Source organism: Ambystoma mexicanum, chromosome 8 (genome assembly GCF_040938575.1).
Source record: "Ambystoma mexicanum isolate Mex_15411 chromosome 8, UKY_AmexF1_1, whole genome shotgun sequence".
NCBI classification, from domain to species: domain Eukaryota; kingdom Metazoa; phylum Chordata; class Amphibia; order Caudata; family Ambystomatidae; genus Ambystoma; species Ambystoma mexicanum.
In genome coordinates this window covers 301,936,887-301,964,278 of record NC_090929.1, presented here as the reverse complement: position 1 = coordinate 301,964,278, position 27,392 = coordinate 301,936,887, and the positions used below count along the sequence as shown (strand labels likewise).

Below are 27,392 nucleotides of genomic sequence, written 5' to 3'. Positions count from 1 at the left end.
TTATTCAGTAAATGCCAAATACAAGTTTCACTGTGAATGGCCGGCATCTCGGTGGCAGCAGTGTGCCAAACAAAGTGGGTTTGTGGTGACATGCAACATTTTACAGAAAACTTGACATTTTGTCATCTCTTGTCATGGATCGGGTGCATTTCTCTTAGGTCGATTATGTAAACGATGTTGCTCGGGCTGCAGGTCTAGCAGATTTTTAAGAATTTGCCTGGCCTGACTCGTCTCACTAATGCCTTCAGTGGTAGACAAATGCTATATTGATGCTCATTTTATGTCTTGGGTACAAATAACGTCAGTTGACATCAAAAATATTAGTACAGCATTGCTAATCAAAAGGGTTGGTTTGCTTATCAAGAACATTTTAATTAGAAAACTCTATTCAATTTTGGAAAACTAATTTTTGCCTTCGGTCCGTGATAGATTTGGTGAAGTGGACTACACAGTCCTTTTATTTCTTTCTATATTTCAGCTAGCATTTCTTGAATGTCAGACCGTCTTGTGGGATGGTCCTTGATTTCCAATTGCGTTTTCGAGCTTCCGGGGCAATTGATTTGCACTGTTTGGTGCTGGCGCATTACTGTCTCCTGGACTTGCATCATTGCCCTGATGTCCCCAGAGCCTTTGCTTACTTGACTGTTTGGCAGCTTTACCTTTTACTCCGATATATGCCCCACAGTGGGACCCAACTACAAATTTTATGCTCTCAGAGGCAATTCTTTCACTCTTAGCGGCTTCTGAATTGAGGCGGGCCACTTCACGTGCACGCAGTTGCTGGGATCCTGGCTGTTATGTTGTAGGGCAGGTGTAGTTGGTAGGTACCCCTAGCTACGGTTCAGTGGCACTATTGAAGTTCCAGGATTCAAAAGACGTGGTTCTGCCTAGTTTTTTTTTTTTCCACTTGCACAAAACTCTGCCTCCAGCTCGCTCACTGCACCCCACCAGTCCACCTCAGCTTGTCGTGAAAGCAGCAGGTAGTGCCAAGCAAGCGTCGGGAGCAGCAGTTCATCATAGGTTACATCAGATTATGGGCTGTGCATCTGCCTGTGCATGCAGGGTTTTCGAAATGGGAGCCTTCCGTGTGTATTTCTTGCCGCGTTATACAGTGAGTGATAACTTAATCCTCAGCAAAGGTGGATTACAGCACAAACGGGGCTTGCGGGTGGGGCAGGGGAGGAGAATGAAATAGCTGGAAATACTCACTTGGATTTCTGCAGCATATGGATGCTCCGCCTCCTGAGGGTGTCTCCAGCTGCCTTCTGAATCCTTGCTGCATTCCACTTTGACGCAAGAGCGGGTCCCGGGCTGTGGGGCAGCAGGGTATGCCCGTTGGTGTTGGGCCACCCACGGCCCTCCAGATGGAGTGCCCGCCATTTTGTATAGGCACTGTGGGAGTCTTTTATATGTCTTACTCCATCCCATGAGCTGAATCACTCCAAACTCGGGGAGATCATTCCTGAGGGGCTCCGATTCCTTTTGGTGGGTCTGAGGGGTGCGCCAACAACCTTTTAAGGAGGATTTGGGGGCCCAGGGAGCAGCCATAGGCAACAGAGCTCACCGAGGCAGCATGTCTCCGTCCTCGGCGGGCCACGCCCCTTGAATACTTTTTCCATGAACTGACAGTGCCGTGAATGCATGATGGATCCGGTGTGATAATGTATCTTTTCATCCTCAAAGTGGCTAAAGGGGATCAAATCTTCTCATTGTTTAATTTCTTTAATGGCTTTCGGGATGCTAGGTCTGAAAACCTGAATAAAATTGTTAATGCCTATGCACCAGACACTGTTTTAGATTTGCCCTGGATCATGGGGCCCTGGCATTAGTGTCCCACTATTCAGGAGAGACTCCAGTTACAGCACACACCTTTCCATGACTGTTATTTTGGTGCTGCTTCTCAAATTTCTACATTATTTTTATTAAAGCATTTAGTGTAAACAAATAAAAGCTTTTGCTTTGTTCTTTCCCACCCTTCATACGCCAAGCAAAGCAACTTGAGTTCTCATTTTCTGGTTGTGATTTCCATGTCATCATTACAACTCAGGTGGTGTGTTTTTCTCGTTTAGCAAGTCCTGTTTGCTTCTTGGCTATGTAAGGATGTAATACCTTTTTTCAGTTAATGTTTCCTTTTTCTATTAGTCAACTATGCCTATGAGCTTTTTTGCATCACATCCAGGAAAATCCCTAGGGCTCTAATTGCCTTTTGATTTGGATCGTCATATAGCGCTTCCCACCATAGATCCGAGTCCAGGCCGCATGAAGGAGCTAAAGTCTTATGCAGAAGGTTTGTTCTTTCTGTTTCCAATTCCTTGCAAAACATTGTTAAATGTCGTAAAGATTCTTCTTTTTGGTTGCATAGACATATGTTGTCACTTGTCAGGCCATATTTCATTAGATTTTGCTTGGTTCTCAGGACATTGAGTCTAAATCGTAGGATCAAGTACTGTGTTTTGGTTTTGCGCTTTTCCTTAGATAATTTGACAAATTTCTTGGAGTATTGGTTAATTTGGTTGACAATGTATATGACTTGGATACAGAGCGAGCAGCTTCTGATTGAGACCAGTCCACAGACATGAGCAACGTTTTAGTTAGTCGGGTAGTTTCGCAAGGTATCCAAGCTCGCACTCAGATATTCCAAAATGTCAATACATTTATTTCCCCACATCATTAATGGCCAGAAAGGTGTTTTCTCATTTTCTGCCTTCATGATTTCGTATTGAGGCGGACAAACTGAGAGCTCTACTTTCTATAGGTGGATAGTGCTTTCCAAAAAACATGACCATGCATTTGGTATAGGCCCAATTCATGTCGGATCACTCGTATAGGGACTTTGTTTGGCAGCCTTAAGATTTTCCACCAAAATCTGCCATTGAGTCTATCCCATGTTTCCCATGGAATTCTCAACCCGGTGTCACCAGCGAACTTTATTGACTACACTGCCTTTAGGTTGTAAAAATCCAACAATCCCCAAGTGGTTGGATCGAACATTTACCTCATCTTTTCTTGCTTTTCTACATAATTGTTGGGATTCATAAAATGCCAGAAAAGAAATCGTGTGACCATAATAAAGTAAACAAATGTGTTGGAGCACACTTGACCTGGTGCAAATTCCTTATGTTCTCTCATAACTGAATCATGCAAGGATGTTTTCACAAACAGCTAGTCCTTCGTCATCTGGATTTCTTTTCCTGCTCTTTCTTCATGATTTATACATATCTGACAAACTGCATTTAATTGCAGTGTGATTGCATTTCATTCATTGTGTATGAGTTATGCATGGAAATTTAAAGCAGAGCCCTAAACTCTGGTAGGTTGCCCTTGGGGTAATACACTGATTTAAAAAAAGTTCGTTTTCATTTTTACAATACAAAATCAACAGAATACAATTCTAATAAGTCATTAACAAAGGCATGCATTAGTCATTTGCATTTATTAAGCGGTGAAACCAATCCTCAACCAAGTGCAGCGTTACATTTCCAGTGTTGCAGTATAAACCCATCTTAAATATATTAGATATACCAGTAGTTGATGGAAGTAGTCCCAACACGTAAACAACTGGCATACATGGAAAGGAAATATCTAATAGTAAGTAAATGTGCTGGATGATCTATTCCCAATAGGTCTTAACCTTACAACATGACCATAGCATATGTAAGCTTGTCACTGTCTGTTTTTACAGGACCAACACCTATTAGTAGGCAGTGATTTACTCACCCACATCATCCATGGGCACCAGTGTACGTAATAGTTCGGTATAACTCAAGTTAAGGTCTAATTTGTAATGGTTAGTACCCATACATATGTTTCCACCCATTGTCAATTTTTTCCTCTTCTCAAAATGGGATTCAGCTCTTGACAGAACAAGCTTTTAGATCCCAGAAGCTTATAATTGTGTAGCTCTAGTTAACTGTTAGAGCGTTGGAGGACTATGCATTTTTGTGTTTAGCAGTGCAGATAAGATTATAGCAATATCTGTGAGCTGCTGATGGTGCTGAATCTCACAAGAATGTCATTTGTATTTAAACTTCAGAAAATCAAAATCTAGTAAGGTATGTCTATTCATAACTTGTCCTGTTTCCATATTCCAGCTTTTTTGCATGACCATCTGCCAGCCCTACAGATAAGGGGTGTATTGACCACTTTTACTCCCTAAAAATAGGCAAATACTCCCAGAAAATAAACATAAGGAGTAAAAATACTCCCAACAAAAATTATGAAACGTACATCTAGAACCTTGTGCCCCTGCTTTCACACACACAGCTCCTTGGATACGTTTGGACCGGTAGTGCCAATCGGAAGATGAAATCCTGTATTTTTTTAATGTGCATGAATAACTAGGTGCAAAAAATTATTATAAAAACATTTTAATTTTCCAGTTAAAACATTATAATACTCCCACTGGAATTGGACTTATATTTTTACTCCCTAAAATAGAATTGAACTCCCAACTTAAAAAAATAGGGAGTAAAATACTCCCACTTCCAAATCTTCATCGCCTCCAGCGAATCATGCAATTGTCAGCGCAGGGTTTTTCCAGAGGGATGAATCTTCACAAAGCAGTTATTTTTTGCCTCCAAGCTGGTTACCATGTTTCCAATCCTGCGATTACTTGCCTAACTGTTGGTGGTGTGGTAGAAATGGGGAGTTTTCTTTTCATGTTTACCAAACTATATAGCGGGGTTGGGTGTACAGGGTCTCTTTCAATGTGAACCTGGTTTGGGTTTTCTATTAACTCCACATTAAGCCAGTAATGCACTGTAATCAAAGTAGATGTTCTGATCCAGTTTTAATTTAGGATCTCCAAATCCTGTCTTTGAACTGGGCTTTGAAGGATATCTAGTGGAATCTTTGCCTTTTAACTCTCGCCCACCCTCATAAGAAATTGTTAAAATCTTAATACATCTCAAATTAGCTTTGCTGGAAGTGGGAGAATACTGAATACATACAACACATTTGGAAATCCGGCCATTTTAATAGCAATAATCTTTCCCCATAGCGTGGAATTCAATGTTCCAAAGACTTTAGTCAACTTTTGGCAAATAATATTCAAATTAAATTTGGGATAATTACCGTAGTAATCTGGATACCCAAATACTTGAAACCTTTATTAGCCCATGAATTATGTCTCACTCCAAATAAACTGTGGGAATGACATTGTTATAGGGAGTACCTGTTTTTGAGGCATTGACTTTAATCCTATATTTTCCCAAACATATTCAATACTTCCATCAAACACACTGATTTTATACTAGCTCCCGTTCCTACTTTACTGCTGCGCCCCCAAAAACACAGCAGTCCGATGCAAAATTCTATCCAGCTATCATTCTCTGCCGTAGCAATCCATTCTGCGCCTGAATACTAGTTACGCTATCTTCTATGCCACTGCTCTAGTGATTTCTGCTAATTGTAGAGCTGAGCTGTTTAAATTAGAACTATTTACATGCAATGTGACGCTTGCTTTTTCTCATCTGTTCAGATTATGGTCTTTTGAAGGGCCATTCAACCTAAAGGCCTTTGAAGCCATTATAAATTGTAGCAGGTGCTGTACAAATCTCAATAACCTAACAAAAATAAGATAACATTTGATTACAAACCATGTTTCCTATAATACTGCAATTTTCTTAAACAATTGGTCTATCAATTGTTGTCCTGAAATTAATTTTGTCTCCGTAACTATAGTTATAAGCACTTCACATTTTTTGTTTTCATCTTAGACCAGCTGCAGAATACACTTGTATTCAATGTTTTTCCAATGCATGTTATATAAATACATATGCCACATAAGTAAATAAAAATGACAAAATAATTGAGCCCTTATATGGATGTAAAGGTTTAGTGGTATCTCTTAAAAATTATCAGTAGGAAAACGTGACTGGAAAACACAATGTTTTTGTAATCGAATTTTGCCTGTTTTTAATTGAAAAACACAGCGGTTGTGGTGTTAAGATATTAAAGTGAGGGGATGTTGCGGGTGGTGTAGGGGATTCTCCCCCCTGCATTTTAACCAAAAGAGAAAACAATGTATTTAATAAAGATAAATAATTATTATTCAGTCATTTGTTCCATCTTTTTATTTCGCCATTTCAATTTGGACGGTTTAGTTAGGGTTGAAATTATTTGAATCTAAATCTGGGAGTTTGCTGCACTGCAGGTGATCACCAGTTGTCACAGAGCTAAATTACCTTGGTAAACAGAAACTAGCTCTGACAACAGCAACAGTCTAACCTTACAGAATCGTCAGTGGTAGCATTGGGTGGAGAGTGAGAGGTAAGATCAGTCGGCTGCAGAGCTGGCCATTTCATGCATTAGTGGCTATCATGGTCACATGCCTGGAAGGGGGGGGGGGACATAACGGGAGTGACCCAGATGAAGATTAATTTCCTGAGGTGAATAATTCAGTGGGATAATCTGCTTCTGTTAATTTAACAGCACCCAGTTCTAAAGATGAGGGCTGTATCAGCCACTTTTACTCCCTACAAGTAAGCAAATGCACCCAAAAAATAAAAGTAGAGTAAAAATACTCCTCAAGAAAAAATAGAAAACAGAGGACCTTGAGCCCCCAGCTTTCATCCACACAGAACCATGGATGTATGGAGACCAGTAGTGTACCTAGTACCAAAGGAAGAAACCATTATTACTGCCTGATCCGAAGAAATATTATTGCCTGATCAGAAGAAATATACCTGTATCTTTAAATATGTATGAATAACTAGGTGCAGAGGAATAATTATTGCAGAAACATTTCAGTTTTTCAGTTAAAACATATTTTTACTCGCTTATAAAATACTCCCATTAGCAATTGGACATAGATGTTTACTGCCTAAAAAAAAAAAAATTACTCCCAGGTTTCAAAAATGGGTGGGGGATAAAATACTCCCACTTCAAAGCCTGCTCTGGAGCAATGACGGCACAGAACCTTTAATGGTTTGCTAATTATCTTGATTTACGTTGGTGAAAGTGAAATTTAGTATTGCTTATTTTGTAGTAATAAGCAATAACTACTAGAATATGGGATTTTAAAAATCATTTTAAAAATAAATCTTGCTTGTGATCACCACTTGTACCGAGAAGCATGCTTCCTACTATGGTATAATGTTTTTAAAATGTAAATTTAGGGAATGGGTTTTGCCTTATTAATTAAAATATATTGTGCACCATTGCCATTCCTGTTTAATTGATTGAAGGCACTTAGTTGAACCCCATAATTTGCTTTTATATTGGGGTTTTCTTGCAAGTAAAATATTTAGTAACTTTCTGGTCATAATACCATGGTCACCAAAGAACATCCTTTCTGAAGCAAGTTGATACGTGCCTCAAGACCTCAGATTTAAAACGGGACAACCAAACAGCATTCACAGTTATCTATCTGCACAGATCGTTTTTTTTCTTACACCAGCAGAATTTGTTTAGGAATGCAACACTTGCAAGTAGGGCCCTGCCCAAAAACTTTAATTTCGTTGAAGATTAAGCGTCTTATCTGGTAAATTGGGTATATATGGTATTAAATATAATACTGCTACAAAATTGCTAACAGCAACACACGGAGAATGCTCACTAGCTGTATTGGCTGCTCAGATGCTTGATCACTGACCATGTTGTGGTCCATAGAGGAGAGGGGCGTGCCTAAGTATGTTATTTTTTTTTTTTAACAAGAAATACGTAACCCATTTGCGATAGAGCCTTCTTCTAGTCTTCTACCCAATATGTTTAAGTCCGCTGGCACCTTCATGTTTCGTGTTGCTTATGACCTGGGCTCAGTATAATTGTTTTACTGCACTATTTTACTTTGGTTTTATGCCAAATGCTGATTATAAATTAAATAATGATACTCCAGACATGATGAACTGTGTTTTTTCAAAGAAACGACGCGGTTTTATTGATCTTTACTGCTTTTGGCGCTTGATAGCGTGAGTGAGCAATGCAATATTGTCCTTATTAGAAATGCCACCAGAAATGCTTTAAAAATGCAATGCCATCTGCAGAATGAAAATTTCTGCCATCAGTGGGTTGCATCTCCAGTGGCTTCGTCTTCCTTCCACTCCCTTCCTCTACAAATTACCAGCGAGGGCAGTGCAGCCAGTGAGCTGCTTTGTGCTGGAGGAGGGAGAGCTTCTATGAGGAGGCTCCTACTGAGCATGCTCCCCAGCACCCTCTGTGGGTTGGGACTCAGGAGCACGCCAGTGTTCTAGGCCTCTGCGATCCCTGGTGAAAAGCAAAGAGGCAGGGCCTCAGAGCAGGCCTCTGACGGAGGTAAGACCCTGGATGAGCGTTGTTGAAGAGCTTGTGCAGCCGACTCTCTGCTGCTTCCAGAATTTGGGAGCGTTTGTTGGGTTGAAATATGAGTCTGAACTGACGCGTCTCCTCACCCACTGCAGCAGTAGCCTCTTAAACGTTCTCTTCTTGACTGTGGTCGAATGGGCCTTTGTGCTTTTCTCTGCTGCATGCCACGTTTCCGTGATGCTTCCTTTATGTTGGAGGCTAAGGGAGTGCGTTTAAATGGCTTTTTCATGCAAGAGTAGAACATTCATCTGAATTGCAATATTGTTCACAAGCCAACTTTTCAGTTAACTGCTTGTGGTGTGGTTTCTCTGCCTGTTGTATTTTATAACTTTAGGTTGCTTCCCACCTAGTCTCGAGGTACATGAATAACCTCGATTATCTAAAAAACAGTTTTAGTTGGCCTGGATTGCTATGCATTGCGTCAACAAAGCTATGTTTTTGCACAGTAAAGGTGTGTGGGATTATTTATCACTTGATTATTTAGCTCAACCTAGTTGAGAATGCTAGTTTTGTTTTTTCATGTAGATATCTTTTTTTCAGGGCGCATTGTGTGCGTATCTGAACATTTTAAAGATTTAGGGAGACACATGGCCAACCCACCCCTCTACCTCTTACTGTTCGTCCCATTGTTTTAGTCCACTCCCTTCTAGTGCTTCATAATGACCTCCTTTTTCCCTTCTTAAATTGCTTACGTTTCTACTTTTCTTGCTAGGTTTCATTGCCCCGTTGCACTCTTGTACAAGGCATGCACCACAAGGGTCTTAGCACAACTTAATGCATCCTTATCCTTTTAGGAAAGTTCAACTTGTAGATCTTACCTTATTTTTCATTTTACTTTTTGATGAGTGCGCCAGCATTGCAGCATTCAGAAGACTTGACTGTTCAAAGTCTTTGTGGCGTGTGGTCCACATTTCCAAGGAGTGGGGACCACTGCCTTTGGCAAATTAAGGTGTTTACTGTACTGTTTGATCAATTATAGTGCTCTCCTTGGAGAACATACGTAGAGGGCTGAAGGAATACATTAAATGACCCTTTCATAGAACTGACATTTTTTTTACCCTGTTCGAAGTATATTCCAATTTTCTAGCTTCTGTGCTGACGGTATTTCCTCGTACAAAGCCAAACCATCCTCCTGCAGGACCTTTTCAGGTGTTATATGAACGATGGGTTAGGGAAAGAACGTGCCTTAAAGACAGTATGGCTCATTAAATCGAGTTTTTTGTAAATATCCAAATGGTTGTCCAAACCACATGCATATGTGGTTAAATCCCACTTATGAGCCCTCTTAGGTCTTTGTGCAGCAGCAGTTTGTGATGTTCCTGCAATGTCACCCTTTAGTATTTATAACTTTCTGTTCATATAAGTAAGGGAAGTTTGTTTTATATATTACATTTGTAAAGCGCACAGCGACCCTTGAGTATCGAGGCACTGTTACTTCAGGGGAGCTTAGTTACAGGGAGAGGGCACATGGGGAGAAGCAGTTCTACATTGATCATAAAATAGAGCAGATATACATTAGGATAAATATAATATACATATAATCATGGTTCATTTATGTGGTAAACCGGTTTGGCTGTAGATTATGGTGTACTTCAGAAGAAGAGCACCGTTTTCATGGCTTTGCGAAAGGTCATGAGGGAAGCCTCGCCTCATATCGTGGGAGGTAGGGTATTCCAATGTGAAGGTGCTAGGTGGGGGATGCTAGAGCCACCTGCTCTAATTCTTCTTACCATAGGCACACAGAGCATGTTGGCGTAGGGTGTCCTGATTGGCCTTGTGGAAGAGGAGGGGTGAATCCATTGAGAGAGGTATTCAGGTGCGCAGTGGTAGATGCACCTGTGGGTCAGTGCCAGGGTTTTGAATGAGATTCTCACTTTTAATGGAAGCCAGTGGGCTGCTTTCCTGGCGGCAGTAATATGCTCTCTTTTCGAGATGCCTTGAGCTGTGCGGAGTGTATTGTTCTGGATGACTTGTAATCTATCCCGTTTTTTTTAGTGGAGGTTTCAAGGAAAAGGACATTGCTGTAGTCTAGCCTTGAGCCTGTGATGGCTCTAGCTATGTTGGTGCAGTTCTCTTTAGAGAGAAATGGCCTAGCTGTGTTAATTAGTTTGGCATGGTAAGCTGCCGAGGAGTCGATGGCACTGACTTGTTTGTTCATGGATAGGTTGGAGTCCAAATAGACTCCAAGGGTTTTGACTGAGTCTGATACTGGGATTTTGATGGAATCTATAGTGAAGTGGCTAAACTGTGAGTCAAGGTTTTTTAATGTGTCGATGGAACCTACCAGGAGGAGTTCAGTCTTGTCAGAGTTGAGGCACAGTCGGTTTGCTGCCATCCAGGCCTGGATGGTGTTGTATATGTCATTAAGCATAGCAGAGTCTGTAATAGTTGCCGTGAGGGTGAGGAGGATCTGGGTATCGTCTGCGTAGTTTGTGTAGAAGATACCCATAGCGTTGAGGATGAGAGAGTGGGAGAGAAAAGATGTTGTTGAGGGTACGGGAGAGGCAGGAGCCTTGTGGGACTCCTCAGGGCATGATGGTGGGTGAAGCGGAGGCCAGGTTAGTGAATACTTGCATGGTTCTGCCTTGTAGGAAGGAGGTGATCCAGGTTGTGGCGTCAGGGGAGAATCTGGCTGTGGAAGAAAGGTTATGACATAGGACATTGTGATCTACAAGGTCCAATGCTGCGGATAGGTCTAGGAGTAGGGCTGGTTTGCCTAGATCTCTGGCATCATCCATTTGGTTCTTTAGGTCAAGTAAAGCAGTTTCCGTCCCGTGCCTAGGTCGAAAACCAGATTGGCGTAGCCCTAGGAGCTTATTTTCTTAAATGAAGTGCTGTACCTGCAGGTAAGCTGTTTTGTCCAGTATCATGAGCAAGAAGGGGACGGTGGTGATGGGCCTGTAATTATTGGGGGAGGTAGGGTCGACAGTGTTTTTCTTTCAAGAGGGGGCAGACCCAGGCTTCCTTGAGGCAGGAGGGGACTTTCCCAGTAGCAAATGAGGTGTTGGCGAAAGCGATCAGGAATGGTGCGAGGGTCTTGGCACAGTCTTTAATAATAGAGGCAGGCAGTAGTCACCCTTACAGTTGGACGGTTTTAAGGTCCTCATGAGGTTGATCATGTCTTGTTCCTGTATGGCTTTGAATGAGAAGAGCGAGATGGAGGTGGAGGTGGTGGGGAGGAGCGGAGGAGCAGGTGGTGCTTAGTGGACTGGATTTTAGTTTGGAGTGTGCGGAGTTTGTTTTTCGGGTCTCTAATTCTCGGAAGATGGAGAAGATTTCTTTGGTATTGGAGTTGGCATTGGAGATTCTTGATTCGAAAGATCTAGTTTTGATTAAAGCTTCTAGGCTCTCAAACTGAGCAGGTGTGACCCAGCAAATCTGAAAATATAAAGCAACCGTAATTCGATTGCATTTGAAATTGATTAGAAATAGATTGTAAAATCTATTTCTAATCATATAGGGTGCACCAAGAACCACTGTCCACCCTTTGGTGAAAGCCTAGCTTAAACAAACCAAGCGTTTTGAGGGTTTTGTTGAAAAGCATGTTGAAAAATATTTGGGCTGATTGCCTTTATGCTTTGGAGTTAAAAAAGCAGACTGTATTATAGGTACCATGTTTAAAACTGACATTGACGCTTTCTTGATATACTTGTGATTAGAAAGGTAAAAACTTGGTAAGCATATTTTTTCAAGCATTTTGCATTGCCCATTGACACATACTAAGAATCTAGGTTCTTGTGAGAGGCCCAGGAGAGAGAATTTCTCAAGCCAACTGCAGACTCTGATAATCACATTCACGATCAACTAAATGTTTCCAATCATCAAGGGGGTAAGTAAGTTAGTTGTTTTTTCAGTTAACCTTGCTGCATCCCTTCACATGATTTATTTCGGACAGTGTTAATTTGGGATTGAGAAGAACGGGTCTGTTTTGTTTCGTTTGGTACAATGGTTTCCAATGTTTAAATTATTTAGGTGACTTTTTTTTTTCTTTCTAAAAATAATTTTGCACTCATACTTTAATCAATGCTTGACTGACATCTTCTTAAAAGCTGATTGGTGAAATCTACTGTTTTATCCCGTTAATATGAATTTGTTGCAATCTGTGTTGATCACCCTTTTGGGAATTTATTTTTTATTATCCTAGGGCTTGTTGGTTTACAGATTTTTCTAAGGCCTAGTTAAAGCTGTGCCATTGGGTAGCTCAAGTAAATCAAGTATTTTTAGAATGGCTCCTATTAAATCTTTGGCTGCCTTTGTGACATAGATATGCTTATCTGCACATTGACCTTCCACATGTTTCGGACTAAAACTCCGTCAACCCTAGCCAGCAATGTCAGTGCTGAGGGATCATGGGAGTTGCAGAACAAAACCTATGAAAAGGTGCAGGTCCGCCCCCGCCCGAACCACCCGAACCCCACTTTAGGACATGTGTATCTGTGCACTGGCAAGTGCGATGTGTGCTCCCAACAACCCATGGTTCAAAGTAAAATAGTTGAGTCCATCAGGAGGGAGATAGAGCTTCAAATCAACCTTTTTTTTTATTTTTTTTTTAAATACTAGCCAGTATGCTTTTAATCGTTGTTTAATCTTGTGAGTGGGAGGAATCCCTTCAGAAATGCTTAAAACGGCCATGCCGTACATAATGAACGTCCGTCAGCCCTTCTGCTATCGCAGTGGATTGTATCTACAGTAGCTGGTCTTCCTTCCCCTCCACGCCCTTCCTCTACAGATTACCAGCGAGGGCAGTGCAGCCCGTGAGCTGCTTTGTGCTGGAGGAGGGAGAGCTTCTAGAGGAGGCTCCTACTGAGCATGCTCCCCAGAACCCTCTGTGCGTTAGGACTTGGGAGCACACCAGTGCTCTAGGCCTCTGCGATCCTTGGTGAAAAGCTCAAAGGCAGGGCCTAAGAACAGGCCCTGAAGGAGGTAAGATCGTGGATGAGCATTGTTGAGAGCTTGTGCGGCCGACTCTCTGCTGCTTCTAGAATTTCGCAGAGTTGTTAGGTTGAAACGTGCCAGAATTGACGTGTCTCAGCACACACGGAACCAGCTCAGCTCCCAGTATGATCTATACACGTTCTCTTCCTGTTGATGGCTTAGTTGTTGTATTTGAGTCCTTGTACATTTTACTGAACTGCAAGCCATATTTTTGTTTTGTCACCTTTTTCATTTTGCGTTTTCATGTATGAGCGGTATTGTAACAACTTCCTGTAACGTGATTATGACGCCTAAAGGTTGCATTGTGTAAGTACCAGAGAGCAATTGTTGCAAATGGGTTTGCCTGTCTTTTTAGCACACAGGAGCGAGCACACATTAACCTGTGTGCGTCACCTTAAAGCGAATTGAGGTTTGTAACACCCGTTACGCATTTATTTATGCCTTTTGGTGTTGGTGCGGACATGCTTGTCTTTTGGACCAAGGGGATGATTTTTCTGCATGTGCTCTATTACAATTAAATTAATTCTCGGCTTACACCAGAAACATGGACAATGTCTTCAACGTAAACCTTGTTGAGGCACTCTGGCTTGTGCCTCTTGATAAACCATTTCACTCAAAATTCGCGCACCATCGTGAATGGCAGTAATTGTATCCATGTTGCAAGAGGTGGAGCCCATACCCCAGGCCTGTGGTATTCAAAGTGTGAGGTTGGCCCTCTAGCAAGGGATGCGGGGACAAAGGTTGTCCAGTGGGGTCCTGCAGCCCTTCAAATAGAAAATATAACCAGATATGCATCGGGTGTGGTAGGCTCGGCACAAAAAAAAGTTTGAATACTGCTGCCCTAAACTGATCCCTAACTTTACAGGCCCCGATCCCAGTATACTTTGTATGCTCGCCTGTCTTTTTGCAACTGCTCACATAGGCAGGGTCACAATACGCCATTTATTAGATGAGCTTAAGCGCTGCACGACCACTACAGTGGTGGTGAGTACCGTATAAATGCTTAATAACCTACTATAATGCTACCGTCTCACCGATTTTGTGTGAAGCTTCAGTTGAATACCTTTTATTCACGGACCTTTTCCACTTGTCACTTGTGCGCAGGGTTTGCAGCTTCGTCTGTAGTTTTGTTTCTCAGAAAACCTAAAATATTAATTCCCTTTGTCCATTTTCTCTTTTCCTAAGAATAAGACCACATCCTTCATATAGGGGGGGATGCAAAGTTCATGGACCCTTATCGGTCAGTTCTCTAGTTCCAATGACTTATAAAAATTCTATTTCTTTTTGCGAAGTACAAGTTTTTATTTTGCTTTTATAATCAGCAAAAATATTTTTGCTGTATAAGGCAGAGTTTTGCAGCAAACTGGCACAGTTTATACAAGTCTCTGCAACAGGACAACAAACAATATCTGTTGAAAGGTGTCTCCTGCATTTCGAGGAGTATGGTTTTTATTTGGAAAATTGTCCGTGTGAATTTTTCCTATTCCTGAGTAAAAAACGTCATGCATTTTGCAGATTTTCCGAGGCTGTCCATAGGTTATAATCTTATGAATATTTATTTGTTCAATTTATGAAGCGCCCTTGCAGTACAGAGGCATCAATCTAATCAATTAACTTTTTTAAAATTTTTTTTTATAAACCACAATTGTTTGTTCTTCTGTGGTGTCAAGTTCCTTCTCAACCGTCTACTGATATTACTAATGCAGGTATACTGCTGCTGTTCTGGATCTCCTAATGCATTACTTCATTGTTTTTACCATTGGGCTGAGGTAGCGATATGTTGCCTGTGAATAACTTCTCAGCGATTGTGGTCGGAATAATGGCCACACAGTGAATCTGGAGTCGAGGGGGAGGGGGGGAGAGAAGCTGCTTTTAGTTTTTAAAAAAAAAATCCTTGTGCACGAAAAGGACATTTGAGAAGGTTCTAAACCGTGCACAAAAGGCAGCTTTATAGGCTTTTTGGGGAAAGCTAGTTTGAAACTAGAATAGTTTATAAAAGTGCACATCTGAAAAGGTGCATAGCTGTATGTTTGGATATTGTACAACATCTTGTGGGCACCAGGTGTTAGGGCCAAGACCCTAGCATGGATCCAGCGAGTCTACAATTTTTCATTAGTGTTTTATGTAAGCTCCCATTTGGCCTCAACATATTTGCTCAATGGTTTTTGTTATTTGACTGATGATCTGCACCGATCGTCTAGGCTATTCTGCCCATTCCTGAAGAAAACACTACTCTGACTTAAGAACACGTATGTTAATTATTTGCATGGGCCATCACCTGCAGTTTGCTAATTAACCAGTACACTGAGCTTAACATGTTTAGCACTTTGGGTTTGGTGCTCTCCCTCCCCTTCTCATTCCTTCGGTTAATGCTGTTTTGTTCTGCATTGGCTTAAACGATTTTGTTTCCCCCCTCAAAACACCTCTAAATTGTTTCAGCATGTTTTCCCCATGCTGAAATCTGTCCTTTTCTATATAAGGGAATTGGGCATTTCTCAAGGTACTGATTTCATTTGGCTTGGCCAGTCTGCATCTAAGCAGACTGGCTGATTCATTACCTCCAGGCCCCTCACAAGCGGGAGTTTAACCATTTGCTCCATCACTAGCATTGTCTAGATCCGGGGTGAACCAAAGATTTAGCTGGAGGGCCGAATGTACCACAAGTCTCATATAGTGAGCTGGACTGTTTATGCTGATGCGCAGGTTTTAGGAGTGTCTGTGTGTACATTTTAGTAAAATAAACCTGGGTTTTGAGGCATAATTTCAATTGATTGCTTTTATTTTACGATATCCTGTGCGATACAGTGCCTTGTGCGCTACCTCTGTGATTTATTTGTAATATAGGACTTAAATCATGTTTTAAATATAAGTAAACCTGTAGGTATCTGGATGCAAAGGCAAAATCTGACTTTGGACCACTCAACACTTCATCATTGAACTTGTTACTTGGAGGGCCAAAAATAATGCCCTGGAAGGCTGAATCCGGCTTGCGGACTTGGCCATATGTCCTGCACCACTGGTCTAGATCTAGGTTTGCCACACAATTTCTTTGTGGATACTGTGGAGGGTCAGAAGGACACAGACTGATTAGACATTTCACTGGTGGGTTTATTGAATAGCACAGATGGCACAGCGAGTAGAGCGCTCACTTTGACAAATGTGCAGATCCTGCCGAAGGAGGTGCGAATCCCGGCAGTGCCAAATTCAGCCTTTCATCCTACAAAAGTCAATAAATGAGCACCACACACCGTGGGTAATAAGCAGCGCTCGGATGCCTGAGGGTTCGTAGCGCTATATAAATGCTAAATTATTATTATTAAAAGGAGTAAAGCCTTTCTTTCCTTATTGTTCAAGGCGTCGCTACCTAACAAAAGTAGCTAAGGCTAGTCAGTGAATGTCTATAAATGAAACCGTCCATCGACTCTACCCTATCTGACCCTACCACTATTTCTAACAACTGAAAATCAGGAGGACTTCGCATAAGGTGTTTCAATGATGTTCAGATAGTCTATAGTGATTACATTTATCTGTTCATACACATTTATGATGGTTTTGGACTGTTGAGTCTTCTCCTGCTTTCTTCTATGAGGGTTGATCCTTTTCTCATCCTCTGGTAAACTTGTCACAATTATCTTTTCCTTCTGGGCCATTTCCTATTTTCCTCAAGTTAGTTTTTGATTTCCTTTTGCTATTTATCTTGATATAGTTTTACCAAATCCAGCTTATTCTTATTCCAGCGTCTATGCAGTTCTCTTAATTCACATAGGCCTTTTTGGTATGAATTAGTACGAACTGAGTCATTTCCAGAATATTTCTTTCAGTTCTCTGTGCTAACTGTATAACACTTGACTAAGACGAGTATTGGCAGTCCAACAATGATTATCATCCACTCTTAGGTTTTCTCTCTGGTGACTGTGACGAGTATGAGCATTCCAATAATAATGGTTTTAATCTACTCACCATGTCTCCCATTATCCCTATTTCTCCAGCATTCGATCTTTCATGGATTCACATGCTTTGAATGTTCCCTGCCGACAGGCTGTAACCTTAGTATTATAGCTTAGAGTAAAGCTTTTTGGGCTGAATTTAGTAGCTGTAAGGGCACTGTGAGTAAAGACACATACAAATGAAATACGTTTTTGGTTATAAACTTTTATTGAAGGCCAAAGGTTAGGATGAATACTGAACTGGCCATTTTCCAAGGTGGGTATTCCTTACCTAAAAGAAACTGGCAGTCTGCGTCAGGAAGTCCAAAGTAAATCTGTCAACCTATACTTTCCGTCACTTTAAACCTAAGAAAATGTGCAAGATGCTGGTTTAATCAAAAGAAAGTGTTCAGTATAAATGTTCCATACTTATGCTGTGGTTCAGGCTTCTGGTTTCAAAACAGTTTATCAGAATTATATCAAGAGGATTCTCTCTTCCCCTTGTAAAGTATTTCTCAAAAAGTCTTTCAAACAAATATTGGGATTTCCAACAAATAGTTCCTTGAAGTTTCTTAACTTGTCTTTTCACTACACATCCCACAATGCCCCTCTTCTTTTGAGACCACAGTGTATTTAAAATTCCCAAAGCTTGCTTTTAATTATTTCAAGTTCTTGTGTAGGTGCCGTTGTGGCACAGTTGTCGGACTGCATGGTCCACCCACTAGAGGTCACACAACTAACACAACTTTGTAAAAAGCACACAAATAACTTCCTTTAACTTTGGTCAATACTAATTCGTTTTCAGATTCATAACGCTTTCTGCAAGTTTAATATTCCAAAGCCTTCATTTGTATAGCAAGCCTTAGTCTCGCACCTTCCATTGATTCAGTATTAAAAAAAAAACTTGAAGAAAGGTGTGTGTATATAGCTCACTTTTCAGTCTATTCGTTCTTACGTTGTATCTCTTCTCATTCAGCATTTAGAGAACATTATTTCCTCTTGAAACTCAAACGCAATTAATAAATGCCCTTCTTGAACAATGGAAATGTATCTTTATTCTTATTGAAGACTTTCGAAAACGTTACAGCTTTGTCGCACATTACTCAACCACTTCATTCTTTCTCGCGTTTATAAGGAATCCTTTGAAAACGTGTTTCCTCTAATTATTATTGTCTGTGCGGAACCGGTTGGCTGTCGTGTACACATTATTTTCCATGCACGCAACTGACTGAGGTAAGCCACTTTGTGAGCATGCGTATTTAGTGAACTCCCATATCAGAAGAGGATTTGGAAAGGAATAGCCTCTTCCCAACCACCGCAATGTTTTACAAATCTGTGTAAAAGGTGCATTTTCCAAAGAGTTATCAACCAATCCAAGACTTCAACATCTGCCAGAGTAACTTGCAAACATACTTCTGTGCAGAGAAAAATGTGCGTTTTGTGCCAATGGAAAAACACAAGAGATATTTGTGTTTTGTAATGAACATAACGATATGGCTGTCGATTAATTCAGATAGAATACATTTGCGGATGGATTAATGGCAATTAAAAGCAATTTGTCAAAAATGCCAATAGGAGTTCCAGTGCCACTTTAATGAAGTAATACAAGGGCCAGGAGAACATGCTGCTAATAATGTAAGAATGATAACTGCATCAGAGTAACTGCACCTCTGAATATGATGATCAAAATTCCTGTGCCTCTGCTTACTATCCATATTATGTTGTCCTGTGAGTTGTGATAACACCAGTCTTACAGCTAAGAGACATATACACACTATCCATTTTACTCCCCCCCCCCCCCCCCCAACCCCTAAAATAAAAAAAGGAAAACGTGCCTATTGGGTAAGAATTAGTGCAGCCCAACTGGTGTGGGGACTGCACAAGAATTATCTCCTTGGTAATGGGTAACTCACCTTTTAATATAGGCCTGTACTACACAAGTTGGTAGTGTGACTGAGCAGCCAGGCCTATCTTAAGAGGGGTAATGTGAGCTTTAGAGCTGTGCAATGAAACCAGTAAAAACAAGTATCCAATTAAACACTTACACACTTAGTAATATAATAAATAGTTATATATAATATTCATACACAAAGATATTGAACACATTCTTTAAAAAGCAGTAATTGGCTGTAACATTAATCCCAAGTTAGGAATCAATTCAAACAGTGAACAATAAAGAGGGTGAAGAGGTCATTCATAGAAGTGTTCAACCCTGCTTCTACTGCTCCACTCTCCTCTTTGGCCTCCCTTCTTGCTCCTCTCAAATCCATCTATCACTCTGCCGACCGCACCCTTTGCCTTCTCTCTCCTCATGTCTCAATTTCTTCTTCGCTCTCTCATCTTGGCTAGCTTCCTTTCAACTCTCAACTTAAATTCAACTTCCTTTGTCTCATCTTTAAATGTCTTTATGATCTCGCCCCTCCCTAACTTTCCCCTCTTCTTATTCCACTCTCCCTCTCGCCCCCTCCGATCTGCTGATCACTTCCTTCTTACTGTTCTCCCGTCCCCTTGTGCCCCTTCCCGCTTCCGATCCTTCCAGCTCCTTGCACCCCTACACTGGAACTCTCTACCGGCTCCATTTCCTCTTACGCCTCTTTCACTCCTCCCTGAAATCTCACCTTCTCCTTTCCCCGTCCTGTTAGCATCTTCTCCTCTCTTCCTCTGTTCTATTTCTCTTTTCCTGACCTAGGCTAATTGTTCTGCATATTGTTTTGATGGTTTGTCTCATGTTTTGCATTTAAGCTTCCACTTATTCCATGTTTCCAATTGTTGTAATTTAAAGCGCTCTATGTTTAATAAATACAAATGTTACACATCTTCCAGCACCCGGAGGGAATATTATTTTAACTCAGTATAGCATTTATATAGTATCCCCTTTGCAATATTGAGTTTTTAAGGAAGGAAAGATTAGGATTAGATCAGAGCAGACTGATGGGTTATGAGAACAGGTAAATTCTCCCAACGAGATGCCGGCAATCAATTATCCCAGCATTAAAGTGTAAATCTGTAAGGGAACGAGGACGTTCAAGCCAATGGGTTGAGAACGGGGCTTTTAGGGACCCCGGACAGCCAAAATCAGTTGGCAAAGTCAAAGTTCTGATGCTCTTCTTAGAAAAATGTTCTTAAAATAGTCAGTGTTCAAAAGAGAAATCACAGCAACTCAGGAGGAGTCGGTCGCCTTTAGAAAGCACAAGCTATAAGGCCAATGCAGGTAAGTTGAGGTCAACTTGGTGTCGGGTTAAAGATAGGAAGCACCCCAAATGGTAATAGAATAACATAGCCCAAGCCCCACAGTACCTTGAGAATGAAGAAAGTGTTCTAGCTGGTGCCTTCAAGATGCAGTGCAGTAGACCCTTGTTACTAGTCCTTGGTCATGGTGATAAAAGGGAGGACGTCTGGTGGGCTCCTGTGGCAGCACTCGAGAGAGGAACTCGCAGAAATGGATTTCCGTAGATTCAGTGGCTCTGTTGTTTTAGCGCCTTTTTCTCAGCACCAATGAAGAATGAAAAGCTCTGTTTAGGATTTCTTTGATCCCTCGGTCCTTGACTCCGGACGTGGATTTCTTTCTTCAGCAGGGTCCTCTGGATGCCCACAAAGATCTGGCTGGATTCAGACTTCGGAAGACAATGCACTTACAAGTGTTCGAAGTACCCCGGGTATTGAGCTTATGCAGCATAAAGTCTCAGCAAGTTGGGGGTTGTGCCAAAATAGTTTGTGTCTCGAGGCTAGTTGGTCCCGCCAGGCTAAGGGAGGAAGTCATCCTTAACGGGTCTGCCCCGTTGATTCATAAACGGGGTCAGCACAGCTGCAGGGCTTCAACTGACACTTTGCAGTCCTGGAGTGTGCTGCTTGCAGTTGATTTAGCAGAGACTGGTTTCCAACTGCTCTACAATGGGGTTGTATTTTTTTTTAACTTGAATTTGTATTGAAGGAACCAATTGTACATATCACAACACAGCATTATTGGATTTTTGAATTCAACGCCCTCTCCCTCAACCCGCCCCTACAACAAAACAGGTGGTTTTGTGCAATGTCTCTTCTAGACCTTGTATCTCCACTGCCACCTTGGAGATTTACCTCATAGACTGTGTGTGTAGCAGAATTTGGCTTGAGGCATAGTGTCTTTCCGATGGTGGGCTTTTTGTGTTACCCTCTCTTCCCTTGTGCTTTTATGTTGGTGGCCCCGCTCTTCCATTTCAGTGCTAGGGTGACCTTAGCGGCTAGCTGCCCACATTCTCTGGTATCTATAAATGGCTGAATTCCTTGGGAGGGGCAGCAGCATCTGGGTGTGGGGGGGGGGGTCTAAGTGGAGGGCCTGTAAGTGATTTAAATCCGGCACACACCCAAGTCAAACCCCAGCATGTAGTGCACAACTGAAACACTTATTATTTTTGTCTATAAGTTCAATATTCTGAACGATATACCACTCGTATCACACCCTTCTGCTGGAAACCCCCCCCAGTCACACTGAACCAGGAATCAGGGTAGTTTGCAAAGGTAAATATTTATTTATGTATGGAAAATTTTATCACAGTATATTTTAATAGGTACACAACAATCACCAATGGGGTGACAGAACACTGAAGAATATCTTTAATACACTAGGAATAAGTAAGGAATAAAACAAATGCAGCACAGAAAATAATACTTTAGTGTTGGTTCAGATCAGATAGCACCATGGTTATAGGTCCCCCCCCCCCTGCAACATTCCTCAACCCCCAATAGGCAATGTAAAGAGATGGGAGGAGAGAGCATATATTCAGGAATATCACAAATCAAATAGAATATTAGTCCCACCTCCCCCCTGCCCCCCCATAAACACAAGAGAAAAACAGAATTGACTTTTCAGCTGTCAGAATGGCTTTTACAATTGTCTTTAAAATTGACTGGCCAAAAACACCAAATGTGGTCAAAACTACTTAAATTGTTATAAAGTCTTATGGGAGCCGCTTTGAACAGTTTCACACAATCACAAGCATTGATTTACAAAGAAAACATTTGAAATCTTAAAATCCAAGTTGGAAGCAGTTTAGAGCTCTTTTACACTTGTAAACCTTCAGATTTTTAAAATTGCGGCAAACTTTTCATGCGCGATATTCGCTATAACTGGACAATCGCACTGATTTGCAGTGCGGTTTTGGGTTCTATGGATAGCGACAGATGTTGGGTACAAGGAGTTGACATTTTGTTTCTATTACAAAAACTGTATGAGTTGGAGGTTTTAGTAAAGGTCGTTTTTGTAAAATAGGCGCGAGAATGGAAAACAGAAATGCACTTTTCAAAATGACAAATGGGTTTGCTTACACTAGAGGATGACTATGAAAAAGTGAATATCACACAGGGATCTTAGTCACTTGATCAGTGTGACCCGCCTGTTAAGGAAACTCTACCTCTTCAGATGAGAAAAGGATCAGCGCAAAGATGGTTCTAACAATACTGGTTCTGAATGAAAGATAGGATGGGTTGGAAATAGGGATAAGACAATGCAAATATACCATGGGCCACAGTTCTCCCTATTAATACTCACAGGATAAGTTTTTAAATAGGACCGTCGGCTCTGGTCATAGGATTGGGTCTGGTCTAGGAAAGACAGCACATCAGGCACGGTACTGGATCAGCTATGCAGGTTGTCGGATTTGCACAGGATCTGCCCTTCTAGTCTGTGGGTATTTGAATCAGCTGGATGGCGAGTTCTTCAGGCAAGCCTAGTGGTGGCAAGCCAGAGAATTTCGGGATACTGAGTCAAAAGGCCTTCTCACACCACCAAGCGCTTTACTGGGTAGAGAATACAGTTGAGGATTTGGGCATTGCTGGAAATCAATAGTTTCTGTTGCTGGCAAGATATTTTGCATCTGGATCTGGAAGAATATTAAAGCTGGATGTAGAATGTTGGATCAGAGTGCTTTGCCGGATTCAGGAAAGTGACGATCTGTCAGTCTGTTGTCAGCTGTCTATATTTATGGTATATGATGACATCACAAAGGGGTTGTGTGGGACGGCTTAGCTAAGATTGCCCCTGTGAGCTGTGATAGGACCACACTTCATCTCCGCCGTGCAATTTGAGTGATTGGATCAAGGCCGGATGATGTCACATTTTATGATTTGCTTTACAGTCCTCCGAGACCTCACTTTAGCCACTGGTCTCAAAATCGGATTTGATCCTAAATGTACATTGGTCACCTTTATACAAATCTCACAAAGATGCCATATTTTACATACCAGCTATTCCTCAAAACCCCGCAGGGGTGGGATCCTGTCTCAACTTTCTACTGAATTTTGGCATTTTCGCTATGAACGCAATTTCCATATTTTATGCAAATTTCACAAATGTGCGTGTTTAACATAGGGATATGCGTGTACATTTTCACAATTGTAACAGTAATACATTTTGCATAAAACCACATATATTGCCATTCCTGTCCAGAACCTGTCGCACAGTTCTACAGCCTCTTAACACGTGCAGCCAGAAATTAAATTGGCAACTGTCCTTTTTATTTTTTTCACCATTTTGAATAGCAAATTATGAGTCTTTTAAACATTTGTTCATGTTCAGCAACAGATGGTCCACCCCTGTTTGTCCCCCTGCAGTCCAGGGCATCCCCCTCCTTGCTTGTTCCTTCCAGAGGCCATTTACGACCCCCTTCACACTTCTAGTTTCCTGGGCTGCAGCTTTGTCATTGTTCCTTCGCTTTCTGTAGACAAGATTCTGTTTTAACCAGCAATTAACACCTCCCAGTGAGTTTCTGCTGACAGGAATGCCCTCCTTCTGGGAGGAAAAACCTGTTTGTCCAGTTCTTGCAGCTTCAGCCAGGCTAATTAACTTCTTAAACCCTGCAAAAACCAAATTTGTTAGATCAAACATAAACAGATTTCTTTCTTGGGCTTAAAATCTGTGGGAAAAACGCAACTAAAATCTGTGTTCCTTTTTGGCAAAAATCCTTTTTGTCTGCTAATCAGCACACTTTTTTGTTTTAGGTCCTTTTAAAGTTTCCTCAGTACTCCTTTGACATGACCGCTGTCATTCACGTAGCCCCATATACTGCACCCAGATTTTGGCCTATGCTGTCAGTTTTCAGACAATCCAGTTTGTCTGAAGGATGTTTTGCTCTTCACATTGGGACTTTGTATGTTCACAATGTTTCATTAGATACATCAATTTTAGCACCAGGCAAGATTTTCAATGTTGAGAAGTGTTGTGTATAGGCATTTGGGATTTTTTAGCAACATAGCAGATGTCATTTGTAGGTACATTTTTGGCTTTCACTTGCAAAGTGCTGCTTCTCTCTCTCTGCACGTTTGCTGGTCATGGAGCCCACTGGCACATTTTTGCAGGCTGTGTTCTATCCCACCGCACATGCACCATGGGTGGCAGGTTGTGCATCCCTCTTTGTGTGCTGAAGCACACGGTTTTTGGCGCGCGCGCAAGGGTTTTTCCGCTATTGTTGCTGTTTCTTTCCCCATAACTGGCAGGATGATGCCACATAGTGGGTCAATACATCCCACAGGCCTCATTTATAACCTCTGACATCCAGCCCTGGAGGTCTCGCCAGTATGCTTGAACCCGCAGGCAGTGCCACTGCATGTGTGCTCTGGAACCTATTGAGCCACATCCCCTGGTACATACTGGCAAAGTCCCTGGAATCATTTGTGATCATCTCAGGGGGGGTCCCTGTGCCACCCTTGAAGTTGTGCTCCATGGCTGCCATGAAGAAATTTCCATGAAATGTAATTTTATATATTTTCCCCCAGGCCTCCTCCTGAGATCTCCTCGCCCTCCAAGTGGTCCCAGAATTTTTTTTAAGGTTTGCCTGTCTTTCTCATCTGCTGTGATACCTTATACAGTCTTGACCCTATTGCCTTTCTCGATATCGAAATGTCCAGTATTTATATTCAAATAATGAGATTTTATCCCCCCTCGAGCACATTAGCTACCGCTTCATAATCCAAGAATGCCTCCTCTCTGAAAAGCTGTTCCACCCTTTCAAGGCCCCTCTTGGACCATGCCTGTGTGTTGCGGAATCCCTTGTTCTCCAATCCGATAACCGTTCCACACACCGAGGTCATCGGTGAGGCCCAGGCGGATTAGCTCTTAGTGCTTTTCCCCCTTCCCTCCGCAGAGCCCATAACACCCCCAGACACGGGTGGTTATTCAGCCTATTCGTTATTTCCCTATATTGCGCTGTCTCTAATCTTCTAAGTAGGTCCAATATGTCTCCAAGGCGTCCCTCATATGTTCCAGGATCACTCGTAGTTGGGACGCTTGATAGTAGAGGGAGAGGGTGAGAGTGGATCTTTTAATCCTCTGGTTCTTATTGTGCCTGACAAATCTTTGCACACTATGTTGAAGGTCGCTAAAATAAGCTTTCTGGATTTTCATGCGTTGGGCTGTGAATCGATATAGGAGCCACGGAAGTATTTTCATTTTCAACGCTGTCATTCGTCCATACCACGAGAGTATTTGTGTGGTTTAGGTCACTTGTAATGGCCATAAGGAGAGGGTAATAGTTGACTGTTGCGAGTGTTTGCAGATTTCTAGGTATCTGGACCCCCAAGGTATGAAATTCCAGTTTGTGCAACTCTTACACTCAACATACGGTTTCTTTTATCGAAGCACTGGTCAGTGGCCTGGATCGGCATAATTACTGATTTTGATTTATTTGCCGGCTCCAGAAGGCCCCTAAAGTGTCAATGAGAGTGAACAGCGATGGGAGCAGGGAGGAAGCATCCACCAAATACCCCAGTATGTCATCAGCAAATAAGGAAAGTGTGAACTTAACCTCTCCGCTTTGGATCCCCTGTATTCCCTGATGTTTTCTCATGGCGATCGCCAGAGGCTCCATTGTAAGTGCATACAGTGGGGGCTTGGAGGGGGGGGGGCATGGGGCACCCCTGTCTTGTGCCTCTAGTCAGCTGGAAGGGGGCAGACGATTGCCCCATTGACCTGGACCCATGCACGCGGTGCCCTATATAGTGCTACCAACCATTTCCGGATATTCTCCCCTATTTCCATCTTCTCCAGGAGGATAGCCATATACTTCACCCTGTCAAAAGCCTTGAGTCTAATGATAAGAGACATGCATAAAGGTTGACCTCCAGGGCGTAATGCATTACATTTTGTCTTCCTAATGTTGCCTGATTTCTGATAAAGCCGACTTGGTCCCAGTGGTCACATCCGCCTCCAACTCCCTCAGGGTCATTCGCTACTCCTAGCAACAAGTTGGTGGTAGATCTTTCTTCGGCTGGGGCCTCCCTCTGGAGCAGCCTCCCTGCCTCCCTTAAACTTGAAGAGAATCATCTCCGGTTCCGGAAGCACCTCAAAACCTTCCTCTTTTCTTCTGATTTTTCTCCTCCTCTCCTCTGACTTTCTCGCTGAAAGCGAAACTGCACTAGTTACCTGGCCACCCTCTGATCTCGGGCCCAGGTCCCCTCCCCGTCAGTAGCACACCTACACTGCCTTCCTGACAAACCCCGCACTTGGACTGTTTTCTGTATCCCTACAGTCACACTACCAGCACTTGACACCTGTTTGCACTTAACCTTGCACTTGCTACCTGCTGGCTGTACTTTTAATTGTTATTTATTCTTTTATCCCATGTACTGCACTGCCCGCCCCCCTCCCCCTTCCCATTCACTTGCGCGATCTGAATAACACCTGGCCTAGTAGGATCGTTGTCTGTCTTCCCTCTGTTCCCCCCTCCCTTGCCTTGTCGCGCCTTGAAACACTTGTGGATAGGCGCGTTATAAACGCCATAGCCCATCATATCATATATAACTCCCTCAGGTCTCTTCCCCAACACCTTTGCCAAGATTTTTACATCTGTATTGAGTAGGGAGATGGGCCAGTAGGATGAGCATTGTCGATCATTAACCTCTTTCGGGAGCACCACTATAATGGCCCCCATCATTGACTCAGGCAATTTCCCTCCTCCAGAACTTTATTGAAGACTCTTGTCCGGTACAGGGCCGGGGTAGAACTGTAAAGCTTAAAGAATTAAACAACGAACCCGTCTGCACCCAGTGTCGTGCCCACTTTCATTGATTTGATTGACTGGATGACCTCTTCCTCTGATATTGAACGTGAAAGTCAAAAGTGGTTTCCCTGGGTAGGCCTGGAATGGGTAGTTGTGCCAGGAATTCTACATTGTGCGATTCGTTGCCGAAGTCAGACTTAATAGTTTGTAGTATTGTCTGAAAGCCACCCCTATACTAGTGGTGTGGTGGTGCGTGGTCACCCCGTCGTTTCTCACA

At 42.1% G+C, this 27,392-nt stretch overlaps 1 protein-coding gene across 7 annotated transcripts in view; it reads left to right on the top strand.

Annotated features, from left to right (window-relative positions):
* Positions 1-27,392, top strand: part of EHMT1 (euchromatic histone lysine methyltransferase 1) — a 2,375,011-nt gene that overhangs the window by 53,459 nt on the left and 2,294,160 nt on the right. Inside the window, exon 1 of one of the 7 annotated variants that reach the window (XM_069609702.1) lies at positions 8,136-8,253. The exons of the other annotated variants lie outside the window; for them this stretch is intronic. The gene's annotated coding sequence lies outside the window, so the exon portion shown is untranslated. Of the gene's footprint in view, positions 1-8,135; positions 8,254-27,392 lie in introns of those variants that run through there. 7 annotated transcript variants of the gene reach the window in all.